This window comes from Syngnathus typhle, linkage group LG5, assembly GCF_033458585.1.
Source record: "Syngnathus typhle isolate RoL2023-S1 ecotype Sweden linkage group LG5, RoL_Styp_1.0, whole genome shotgun sequence".
In the NCBI taxonomy this organism is placed as follows: domain Eukaryota; kingdom Metazoa; phylum Chordata; class Actinopteri; order Syngnathiformes; family Syngnathidae; genus Syngnathus; species Syngnathus typhle.
In genome coordinates this window covers 649,207-660,373 of record NC_083742.1, presented here as the reverse complement: position 1 = coordinate 660,373, position 11,167 = coordinate 649,207, and the positions used below count along the sequence as shown (strand labels likewise).

Sequence of the window (11,167 nt, the reverse complement as noted above, 5' to 3'; positions counted from 1 at the left end):
CATTCAGAAAAGGCAACGTTCAAGGTTCTCATCTTATATTCAGTTGCACAGGCCGGTGTGGGGCGAGTTTGATGGGTGATGAGTCGTTGGGGTGGGGCGAGTTCGCAGTAGAGTTTGATTCAATGGGAGTGGGTGCTGATTATGGGCGATTCGGTGTGTGTGGGGCTGTTGTCTTCCGTCCCGTCTTTTCGGCCTTGGCGATCATCTTTGGCCGAGTCCTTGGCCGACTCCCTCTGGCACCTGCTGGTCTTTATCTCCAAGTGACCTTCCTGTAAACATTCTCCTCCATCCTTGCACATACACTGTCATACCTCATCCATTCGTCATTCTTTCAATTTTGTCATTTTTTTACGGAATTATGTGAGCTTCTGTGACATCATCAATTTATTAATTTTAGAGGAGACTGTCGTTCAGATCAAATAAGCTGTGCAAAAAGCTAAGATACATACGGCAGATAAGTTTGGAACTTACGTGTGTAACGTGTACGGTAAAGTCAGGGACTTACGCGTACAGACACCACTTCAAGGACAGCAGGGACGCACGGAGCCTTTGGCAGGGCATTCAGACCATCACGGATTACAAGCCCGCGCCGCAGAGCTGTGAAGGCGACGTCCGTCTGCTCAATGACCTCAACCGCTTCTTTGCTCGCTTCGACGCTCAGAACAGCACTTGCCCGCTGAAGGCCACTCCCCCTTCACACGAGCTGCCCCTGTGCCTCTCCGCCGACAGCATGAGGAGGGCGCTTGCCGCTATCAACATCCGTAAGGCGGCGGCCCCTGACAACATCCCGGGTCGAGCGCTGAAGGACTGCGCTGGTGAGCTGACGGATGTCTTCACAGACATCTTTCGCACTTCCTTGCAGCAGGCCATCGTCCCGTCGTGTTTCAAAGCTGCCACCATCGTACCTGTGCCGAAGAAACCCGCTCCGTCCTGCTTCAATGACTACCGCCCCGTGGCACTTACGCCCATCATCATGAAGTGCTTTGAGCGGCTTGTCATGGAGCACATCCGATCCGTTCTCCCCCCCACCATTGACCCCTTCCAGTTTGCGTACCGAGCCAAGCGGTCCTCTGAGGATGCCATCTGCTCTGCCCTCCACTCGGCCCTCAACCACCTGGAGAGAAGGGACTCGTATGTGAGATTGCTGTTTGTGGACTTCAGTTCTGCCTTCAACACCATTGTGCCACAACGCCTCATCAGCAAACTTGACACGCTGGGCCTCAGTACCTACCTCTGCAACTGGCTACTGGACTTCCTCTGTCAGAGGCCACAGGTAGTACGTGTTGGCGACAAAATCTCCGCTAGCATCACGCTGAGCACGGGGGCCCCCCAAGGCTGCGTGCTCAGTCCGCTGCTCTTCACCCTCCTGACGCGTGACTGCACTGCAATCTACAGCGACAACCGTATAGTGAAGTTTGCTGACGACACGACTCTGGTGGGTCTCATCACCAAGGGAGACGAGACTCAATACAGGCTGGAGGTTGACCTTCTGACCACGTGGTGCAGGGACAACAACCTCCTGCTGAACGTCGACAAAACCAAGGAGATTGTTGTGGACTTCCGGAAGGGTCACACTCAACACCTGCCGCTGACCATCGACGGTGCTGTGGTGGGGAGAGTGAGCAGCGCCAAGTTCCTGGGGGTGCACATCAGTGAGGATCTCTCCTGGTCCACCAACACCGCATCACTGGCAAAGAAAGCCCAGCGCCGCCTGTACTTCCTGCGGAAACTCAGGCGAGCGAGCGCTCCTCCGGCCGTCATGACTACATTTTACCGCGGCACCATTGAGAGCGTCCTCTCCAGCTGTATTGCTGTTTGGGGTGGCGGCTGCACTGACTACAACTTGAAGGCCCTGCAGCGCATAGTGAACACGGCTGGTAAGATTATTGGTGCCTTGCTCCCCTCCTTGAAGGACATTTACACCTCCCATCTCACCCGCAAGGCGACCACGCTTGTGAGTGATGTGAGTCACCCCCCTCACTCTTTGTTCGAGCTTCTGCCCTCTGGAAAGATGTACAGAAGTCTGCGTTCCCGCACCACCAGACTCTCAAACAGCTTCATACTCGAGGCTGTTAGGATCCTGAACTCGCTTCCCCGTTCTGCGTAGCGTCCTGTACTTTTACTGTCTGAATGCACACTGGCTCTTATTTGTTGTGTTATCTGTTTATTTATTATTTATTATTACTCGGACGCCCTCTTCCTTCTCAGCCAGACTCCCAATACTTTTCAGGCTTGGACGATTTTGTTTTCTCCAGCGTGGAACTCATCTCCCTGACTCTAAAGTAAGTTTGAATCTTTTATTACACTGTCGATCTTTTTTTTTCACAGTTGGAGTGCCTGGGAGAGCGGAGGCTTCGTGGCCGTTTGTCTGCCGTCGATCATCGGACACAAAGTATGGCTGCGGATCGAGAGGTTTGTGTGGCTTCGTGCACCAACTGCACCCTTCTCTTAGAGAGGTTGTCCCTGCTAGAGGGACGTGTCCGCCAGTTAGAGCAGAATTGCGCAATAACTGTAGATGTGGCGGATACAGTCGCGGGCTGTAGTCAGCCCGCTAGCCCAGTTAGCATTAGCCCCAAGCGGCTTGCTAATCGCGATGAGCCAGGTAAGACGCATAGCCGTCCAAAGTCATCTCGGTCTACTGGCCCTCGCACTTTGGTCATAGGTGACTCCATTACCCGAAATATTACGCTTAAAAATCCAGCCACGGCAATGTGTATTCCTGGGGGCAGAGCACCCGACATAGAAGCTAATCTTAGGGAGCTGACTCGCAATAGGTCTAGTCAACAGCGTAGTTCCATCAACACTAGCTACTAGGACATAGTGATACACGTCGGCTCCAATGATGTTAGGATGAGGCAGTCGGAGATCACAAAGAGAAACATAGCGAGGACTTGTGATCTCGCTAGAAAGATGAGTCGGCATCGAGTATTTGTCTCTGGCCCCCTGCCTGGGAGAGGCACTGATGAGAGGCTTAGTAGATTAGTCTCCCTTAATCGATGGATGGCTGGGTTCTGTAAGAAGCAGGGACTGTATTTTATAGATAACTGGCCTTCCTTCTGGGGCCGCCCCGACCTGCTGAGGAAGGACGGCCTTCACCCTAACCGTGAAGGCGCCTTCACTCTTTCTAGGAATATAGATTACTGTTTGAGCCACACATGACAGGTCACTTTAGAGCAGGCCGGGTCACAGGTGATTAGACCACCTGTCAGGATGGGTTTGGAGTCTGTTAAGATAAAGTTAACTAGCGCTAGGCTAGACTCCCAGCATGCACATAGCTACTTGTGTAGACTAGAGCGTGATAGTTTGAATAGTGCTACAGTACACATAAACACACTTTCTACTGGGGTAGTAGACAAATCCAATCACTCGACCCCGACCGGTTTTGCTGAGGAAACGGTGCCGGTTTCAGATAATTCTACACGTGTAACAAATATTTACTATCAGATTCCCACGGTCGTATCATCCCACCGCGCTCACAAACATTTGAGAGGTGATGTCAGGCCTAGAGAACACAATCTTACTCGCATTTCGTATAAATATCCTTCGATAAATACGCACCCGGATCGACCAATTACACTTAAACTTGGTTTTATGAATATTAGATCGCTTCATACGAAAGCCATTCTCATTAATGATCTCATCACAGAACATAATCTAAACGCTTTTGGTCTCTGCGAGACCTGGTTAAAACCTAATGAACTGATGCCGCTTAATGAGGCCTCGCCTCCAAATTTTGTAGGCTCGCATGTGGCGCGTCCTCGAAAAAAGGGTGGGGGTGTCGCCCTCATCTCGAATTCCGAGCTTAGTTTTAGGCCTCGTTCGATCAACGTATTTAAAACATTTGAGGTTCTCATTGTCCGATCCACCGCTTTACCGTCATTTTATCTTGTTGTTATTTACCGTCCACCCGGGGCTTACTCTGGCTTCCTGGATGAATTTTCAGAATTTGTGGCTGATCTAGTAACCAATGCGTATAATATAATTATCATGGGCGATTTCAACATCCACATGAATTTACCGTCAGAGCCACTTACTTCGGCGTTTCAGACTTTAACTGATACCTTTGGTTTTACGCAAGCTGTACAGGCAGCAACGCATAAGAATGGAAATACCATAGATCTGGTATTATCCCGAGGACTTGCACCCTCAAATATAGCAGTACTGCCATACACTACTGTTTTGTCTGATCATTACTTAATAAAGTTTGAAATTCTAGTTCCTTGTCAAAGACAAGAGAGCAATCAGCATTATAGGAGCCGTCATTTCAACTCCATGACTGCAACTGCGCTATCTGAAATACTGTCGCCGGCAACCACTAATTTTCTCACATACGCCGGCTCTATTGATAATCTTACAAATGAATTCAATGCGACATTGTTAAATGCCATTGACTCTGTGGCGCCGTTACGTCTGAAAACTCGCCGTAGAGTGCCTACTCCGTGGTTCACAGATGAAACGCGTACGCTTAAGCAATTATGTAGCGCAGATGGCGTCTAACCAAACGAGGTTTTCCATCAGGCATGGCAGGATAGCCTCCTGAAATATAAAGATGCGCTTATTTTAGCAAAAACTCAGTATTTTTCGCAAGTTATTAATCTCAATAAAAACAATCCGAAACACCTATTTGATACAGTGGCAAAGCTGACTCTGCGCCAGCCGACCCCCGATAGTTCCTTCCACTCAGCTGACGAGTTCATGAAATTTTTTGCTCAAAAGATTGAATCCATTAGGGATGAGATCAAGAATACCATTCCAATCGCTCGGTCGAGCCCGCCGTTTACCAACGCTGATGATCATGCAACAACCCTCTCAACTTTTAAAAGCGTGTCTCTTGAAAGGCTTACACAATTGGTTAGTGCGGCTAAACAAACAACATGTTTACTCGACCCTCTTCCAGCCAAACTACTTAAAGAATTATTTCAAATTTTAAGACCGTCCGTCTTAAATATAATCAGTCTGTCTGTCTCCTCTGGGATAGTGCCAACAGCCTTTAAAACCGCTATCATTAAACCGTTACTTAAGCGACCAAATCTTGACCCGGACTGTCTCAGTAATTATAGGCCAGTTTCAAACCTCCCATTCATAGCAAAACTTCTTGAAAAAGTAGTAGCGCAGCAGCTTATTGATTACATGGTCGCCAATAATCGATATGACACTTTTCAGTCTGGTTTTAGAGCTAATCATTCCACTGAGACAGCACTTGCTAAAGTGACTAATGATCTCCTCATAGCTATGGATTCAAACATTTCGTCTGTACTGTTACTACTCGATCTTAGTGCTGCCTTCGACACTGTAGACTTCGATATTTTATTAGGGCGTCTTAAAAGTTGTGTTGGTATTTCAGGGTCAGCACTAGGCTGGTTCCATTCCTATCTATCAAACAGGACGCACCGAGTGGTCCATGGCAATGCGTCCTCGGAGCTCTATAATGTTACATGTGGTGTCCCACAGGGATCGGTTCTCGGACCAATTCTTTTTAATATTTATATGATTCCGCTTGGGGACATAATACGTAAATATAATATTAGTTTTCAATGCTATGCGGATGACACCCAATTATATATGCCGTTATCGATGACAGGTCCGCGGGATTGTTGTAATCTTGAGAAGTGCCTTGCGGAGATCAAGCAATGGATGTCTCTCAACTTCCTTCGTCTTAACCCAGATAAAACTGAGATGTTGATAATTGGTCCAACTCGTTATCAACACTTATTCAAGGAAACCGCTATAACTATAGATAACCGTACTATCACTCAAAGCGATACTGTAACTAATCTCGGGGTAATATTTGACCAAACTCTCTCCTTTCAAAAGCACATTAAGAATATAACCAGAATTGCGTTTTTTCACCTTCGTAATATTGCAAAGATTCGTTCGATCCTCTCGACCGGTGATGCGGAAACTATTATACATGCGTTCGTCACGTCGCGCCTGGACTACTGTAATGTACTATTTTCGGGTCTTCCTAAATCCCGCATCAAAAGTCTACAGTTAGTACAAAATGCCGCTGCAAGGCTGCTCTCTCGGACAAGAAAATTTGATCACATTACCCCAATACTAGCCAACTTACATTGGCTCCCGGTCCATTTAAGATGTGACTTCAAGGTTCTTCTATTAACCTATAAATCGCTGCATGGCTTAGCGCCTTCATATCTCGTCGACCTAGTTGTTCCTTATGTTCCGTCTCGTAACCTTCGTTCGCAAAACGCTACCCTTTTAGCGACACCGAGGGCCAAGAAAATGTCTGCAGGCTCTAGAGCATTTTCTATTCGGGCTCCAGAGCTTTGGAATGCCCTACCAATGGATATTAGGACTGCTACCTCAGTAGAAACATTTAAGACACGTTTAAAGACACATTTCTATGACATGGCCTTTAACTAACCTGTAGTGGCCGATTCGGCTGGAGTTTGTTTTCTCTCCCTCTCCACCCCCTCCCTCCCCCCTCCCCGGCCGGGGAGGTGGTTAGGTGGCACCCATGCTGACAGCGGCTATCTGGATTCTCGTGGGCCAATTCAGGATGGGGGAACTGCAGCTCAACCTCCTCGAAGACACTGCCAGGACAATTGAGGGCTCCTTCGGCAGCCCTCTGCTATGACATGGACATCCACTTTTTATTTAATTGATTTTCATGTTGTATCATTTGTGCCCTCTCTGCATCCATTTCAACCTGGTGATCCTGAAAGGGGGATCCTTCCATCTGTGGTCCCTTCTCAAGGTTTCTCATTTTCCCCTGCTAGGGGTTTTTAAGTTTTTCCTTGCCCTTTTGGGAGCTTAAGATCAGGGGATGCTTTGAGAATAATTGTCAATTTCTGTCTATGTGAAGCCCTTTGAGACTGCTTGTGATTTAGGGCTATACAAATAAACTTGACTTGACTTGACTTGACTCTTATTATTTATTGTTGTGCCTTCTTGTCATTTTGGCAGCTTGCAAACATATTTTCTTAAAGGCTAATTAGACATATATATAATCACATCAAGTTAATCTTCAGTAGTGGCTGTGCTCATGCAAAGCAGTTGATGAACTGGAAAGTGAGAAAGTGTGCAGACAATTGCACCAAGATGTTTTTTCCTAAGTGTTGTGTACACAGGGTGCAAGCATCGGTCAGGCGAGACCAAGACACGTACAAGCCATCAAAGTGAGAATCACACCTCGTCGTTGTGGTCGGGCGCGAGACAAACCCAACCACCAGAACATCGGCACTTGCCCATAAGCACCCAGTGAGGAGGAGACGGTCATCAACCAATCATCTCACATTGTTTTGCATGTTTGAATATTCATATTGTGTTTCTTTATAACTGGGCAACCCGGAAGAATGTGTTGTTCCTTAATGGTCTCGAGGAACACACCAGTTTTTGTGTCAGGGGCCCGGGGAACCCAGGCCTGTATTAGCTTGCTTTGTCAGGAATAAACAATTGGTAAATTCGGTCTGATTGATATACTGGTCTTCTCTTTGACAGAACGAACTCGCAAAATTTCTAGGTGCGCCAGTGTGTGGATTAGAACATAGCAATTTATGTGTTAAATGTTGATCATAATTTGGAGTCAGATCAATAGCTAAAATCCAAAACCTAACATAACAGAAAACCTTAACACAGACTAAAAGGGAAATTTTAGTTCAAAAGAGATTCCTAGATGAGCAGGCTGAAGCAGAGTTTTCTGATATTATGAGGTAATTTGAGCCATACAACTATGACAATGGTATCTTGGTATCTGCTCTGAATACTAGGGGTCTAAATCGCGGGTTTTGTCACGATACGATATATCGATACAAAGAACTACGATACGATATTTGCCGGTATCTTAAAGCCTGCTGCGATTCAATCACGATATATCACGATACAGTGCTCTACGATCGATTTTTTTTTTTTTTTTAAATAAAAAATATAGAACAATATCCTGATTTATAACGATTCATATGCAAAATCAACAAGGTACTGCAAACTCTTTATTTAGGAAATGACAAGAGTATTGTAGTATACAAAGTGCTTACTTTAACACTGAACTTTGATGTCGTGTTTTTTCTTTAAATGTGCGGCGAGATTTGTGGTCCCTGAATATTTGATCACCGCATGGCAGGATTTACAAACTGCACGTGTCTTGTCCGTTGAGCCATCTTTTCTTTGGAATCCAAAGTGCTTCCAAACGAATGACTTGAAGCCTAAAGGGGAGCAAATTTCCTCGTCTTTTTGGACACTAGCCATAGCACCAGCCCAGGAGCCGCGTACTAGTTGTCGACTTCCCTTTCACGTGCCTGCTCTGCTCACAACACAACGCCGCGCACTGCTCCCGGAAAGAGGAAGCAAGCAACAATGAACTGGATTTAAAAATAAAGTCGCGTCTAATGTCCGAAGTCAAACACGGCGATATAAATCGATATGAAACGTAAACGTTTAGCATCGATGCCAATAAATCGTAGAGGATTATATCGATTAATCGATGTGTATCGATGAATCGTTACACCCCTACTGAATACTGTTGCACCGCTAAAGGTTAAAAGGAAAAGTACTGACAGAATCTCCCCATGGTTAAACAATAGCAATGTTAGGCAAACCAAGAGAGTCTGTCGGGCAGCTGAAAGAAAATGGAGGAAAACTAGACTCACAGTTCATCGTGATATATACAGAGACGCCATGACTGCTTATAATAAAATAATATGTCTGGCAAGAAAGGATTACTTTTCTAAGATTATTTCAGAGAACACTGAAAACTCTAGAATATTATTCTCCACTATTGATCAACTACTCAACATTGGCCCCACACCCCCACAGTTCTCTGCATCAAAATGTGAAGAACTCGCATTATTCTTTACTAGTAAAATAACTTCAATTAGAGCCAGTATTGTTGCCGATATAAACATAGATAATCTCAGTAAATCCTATAAAAATTGTGTAACCATGGGAAAATTCACCTGTATTACATTGAATGAGCTTTGCGAGACTGTCACTGAGTGTAACTCCTCCACTTCAAGTATTGACCCTGTACCGACAGCATTCTTTAAGCGGGTATTCAACAGTGTCTCAAGTCATGTCCTGAACATTATAAACACATCCCTTCAAACAGGCATCTTCCCAGATGCCTTTAAAACAGCTGTGGTAAAACCTTTACTAAAGAAGCCCAACCTAGATGGAAATGTATTGACCAGCTATAGGCCAATATCCAACCTTCCTTTAATTAGTAAGATACTTGAAAAGATAGTTTCAGTGCAAATAAACTCGTTTCTGAAAGAAAACAATATCCTGGAGTAATTTTAGTCGGTTTTGCTGATGAAACGGTGCTGGTTTCAGATAATTCTACACGTGTAACAAATATTTACTATCAGATTCCCACGGTCGTATCATCCCACCGTGCTAACAAACATTTGAGAGGTGATGTCAGGCCTAGAGAACACAATCTTACTCGCATCTCGTATAAATATCCTTCGATAGATACGCACCCAGATCGACCAATTACACTTAAACTTGGTTTTATGAATATTAGATCGCTTCATACGAAAGCCATTCTAGTTAATGATCTCATCACAGAACATAATCTAAACGTTTTTGGTCTCTGCGAGACCTGGTTAAAACCTAATGAACTGATGCCGCTTAATGAGGCCTCGCCTCCAAATTTTGTGAGCTCGCATGTGGCGCGTCCTCGAAAAAAGGGTGGGGGTGTCGCCCTCATCTCGAATTCCGAGCTTAGTTTTAGGCCTCGTTCGATCAACGTATTTAAAACATTTGAGGTTCTCACTGTCCGATCCACCGCTTTACCGTCATTTTATCTTGCTGTTATTTACCGTCCACCAGGGGCTTACTCTGGCTTCCTGGATGAATTTTCAGAATTTGTGGCTGATCTAGTAACCAATGCGGATAATATAATTATCATGGGCGATTTCAACATCCACATGAATTTACCGTCAGAGCCACTTACTTCGGCGTTTCAGACTTTAACTGATACGTTTGGTTTTACGCAAGCCGTACAAGCAGCAACGCATAAGAATGGAAATACCATAGATCTGGTATTATCTCGAGGACTTGCAACCTCAAATATAGCAGTACTGCCATACACTACTGTTTTGTCTGATCATTACTTAATAAAGTTTGAAATTCTAGTTCCTTGTCAAAGACAAGAGAGCAATCAGCATTATAGGAGCCGTCATCTCAACTCCATGACTTCAACTGCGCTATCTGAGATACTGTCGCCGGCAACCGCTATATTTCTCACATACGCCGGCTCTATTGATAATCTTACAAATGAATTCAATGCGACATTGTTAAATGCCATTGACTCTGTGGCGCCGTTACGTCTGAAAACTCGCCGTAGAGTGCCTACTCCGTGGTTCACAGATGAAACGCGTACGCTTAAGCAATTATGTAGCGCAGATGGCGTCTAACCAAACGAGGTTTTCCATCAGGCATGGCAGGATAGCCTCCTGAAATATAAAGATGCGCTTATTTTAGCAAAAACTCAGTATTTTTCGCAAGTTATTAATCTCAATAAAAACAATCCGAAACACCTATTTGATACAGTGGCAAAGCTGACTCTGCGCCAGCCGACCCCCGATAGTTCCTTCCACTCAGCTGACGAGTTCATGAAATTTTTTGCTCAAAAGATTGAATCCATTAGGGATGAGATCAAGAATACCATTCCAATCGCTCGGTCGAGCCCGCCGTTTACCAACGCTGATGATCATGCAACAACCCTCTCAACTTTTAAAAGCGTGTCTCTTGAAAGGCTTACGCAATTGGTTAGTGCGGCTAAACAAACAACATGTTTACTCGACCCTCTTCCAGCCAAACTACTCAAAGAATTATTTCAAATTTTAGGACCGTCAGTCTTAAATATAATCAATCTGTCTGTCTCCTCTGGGATAGTGCCAACAGCCTTTAAAACCGCTATCATTAAACCGTTACTTAAGCGACCAAATCTTGACCCGAACTGTCTCAGTAATTATAGGCCAGTTTCAAACCTCCCATTCATAGCAAAACTTCTTGAAAAAGTAGTAGCGCAGCAGCTTATCGATTACATGGTCGCCAATAATCGATATGACACTTTTCAGTCTGGTTTTAGAGCTAATCATTCCACTGAGACAGCACTTGCTAAAGTGACTAACGATCTCCTCATAACTATGGATTCAAACACTTTGTCTGTACTGTTACTACTCGATCTGAGTGCTGCCTTCGACAC

At 45.1% G+C, this 11,167-nt stretch overlaps 1 long non-coding RNA gene across 1 annotated transcript; it reads left to right on the top strand.

The window, feature by feature from the left end:
* The first annotated feature begins 1,709 nt into the window (after positions 1–1,709).
* On the top strand, positions 1,710–6,878 carry LOC133154560 (uncharacterized). Its single transcript, XR_009714490.1, has 2 exons — positions 1,710–2,412; positions 6,389–6,878. It is a non-coding gene; the product is annotated as an uncharacterized LOC133154560 (long non-coding RNA).
* The last annotated feature ends 4,289 nt before the right edge of the window (positions 6,879–11,167 follow it).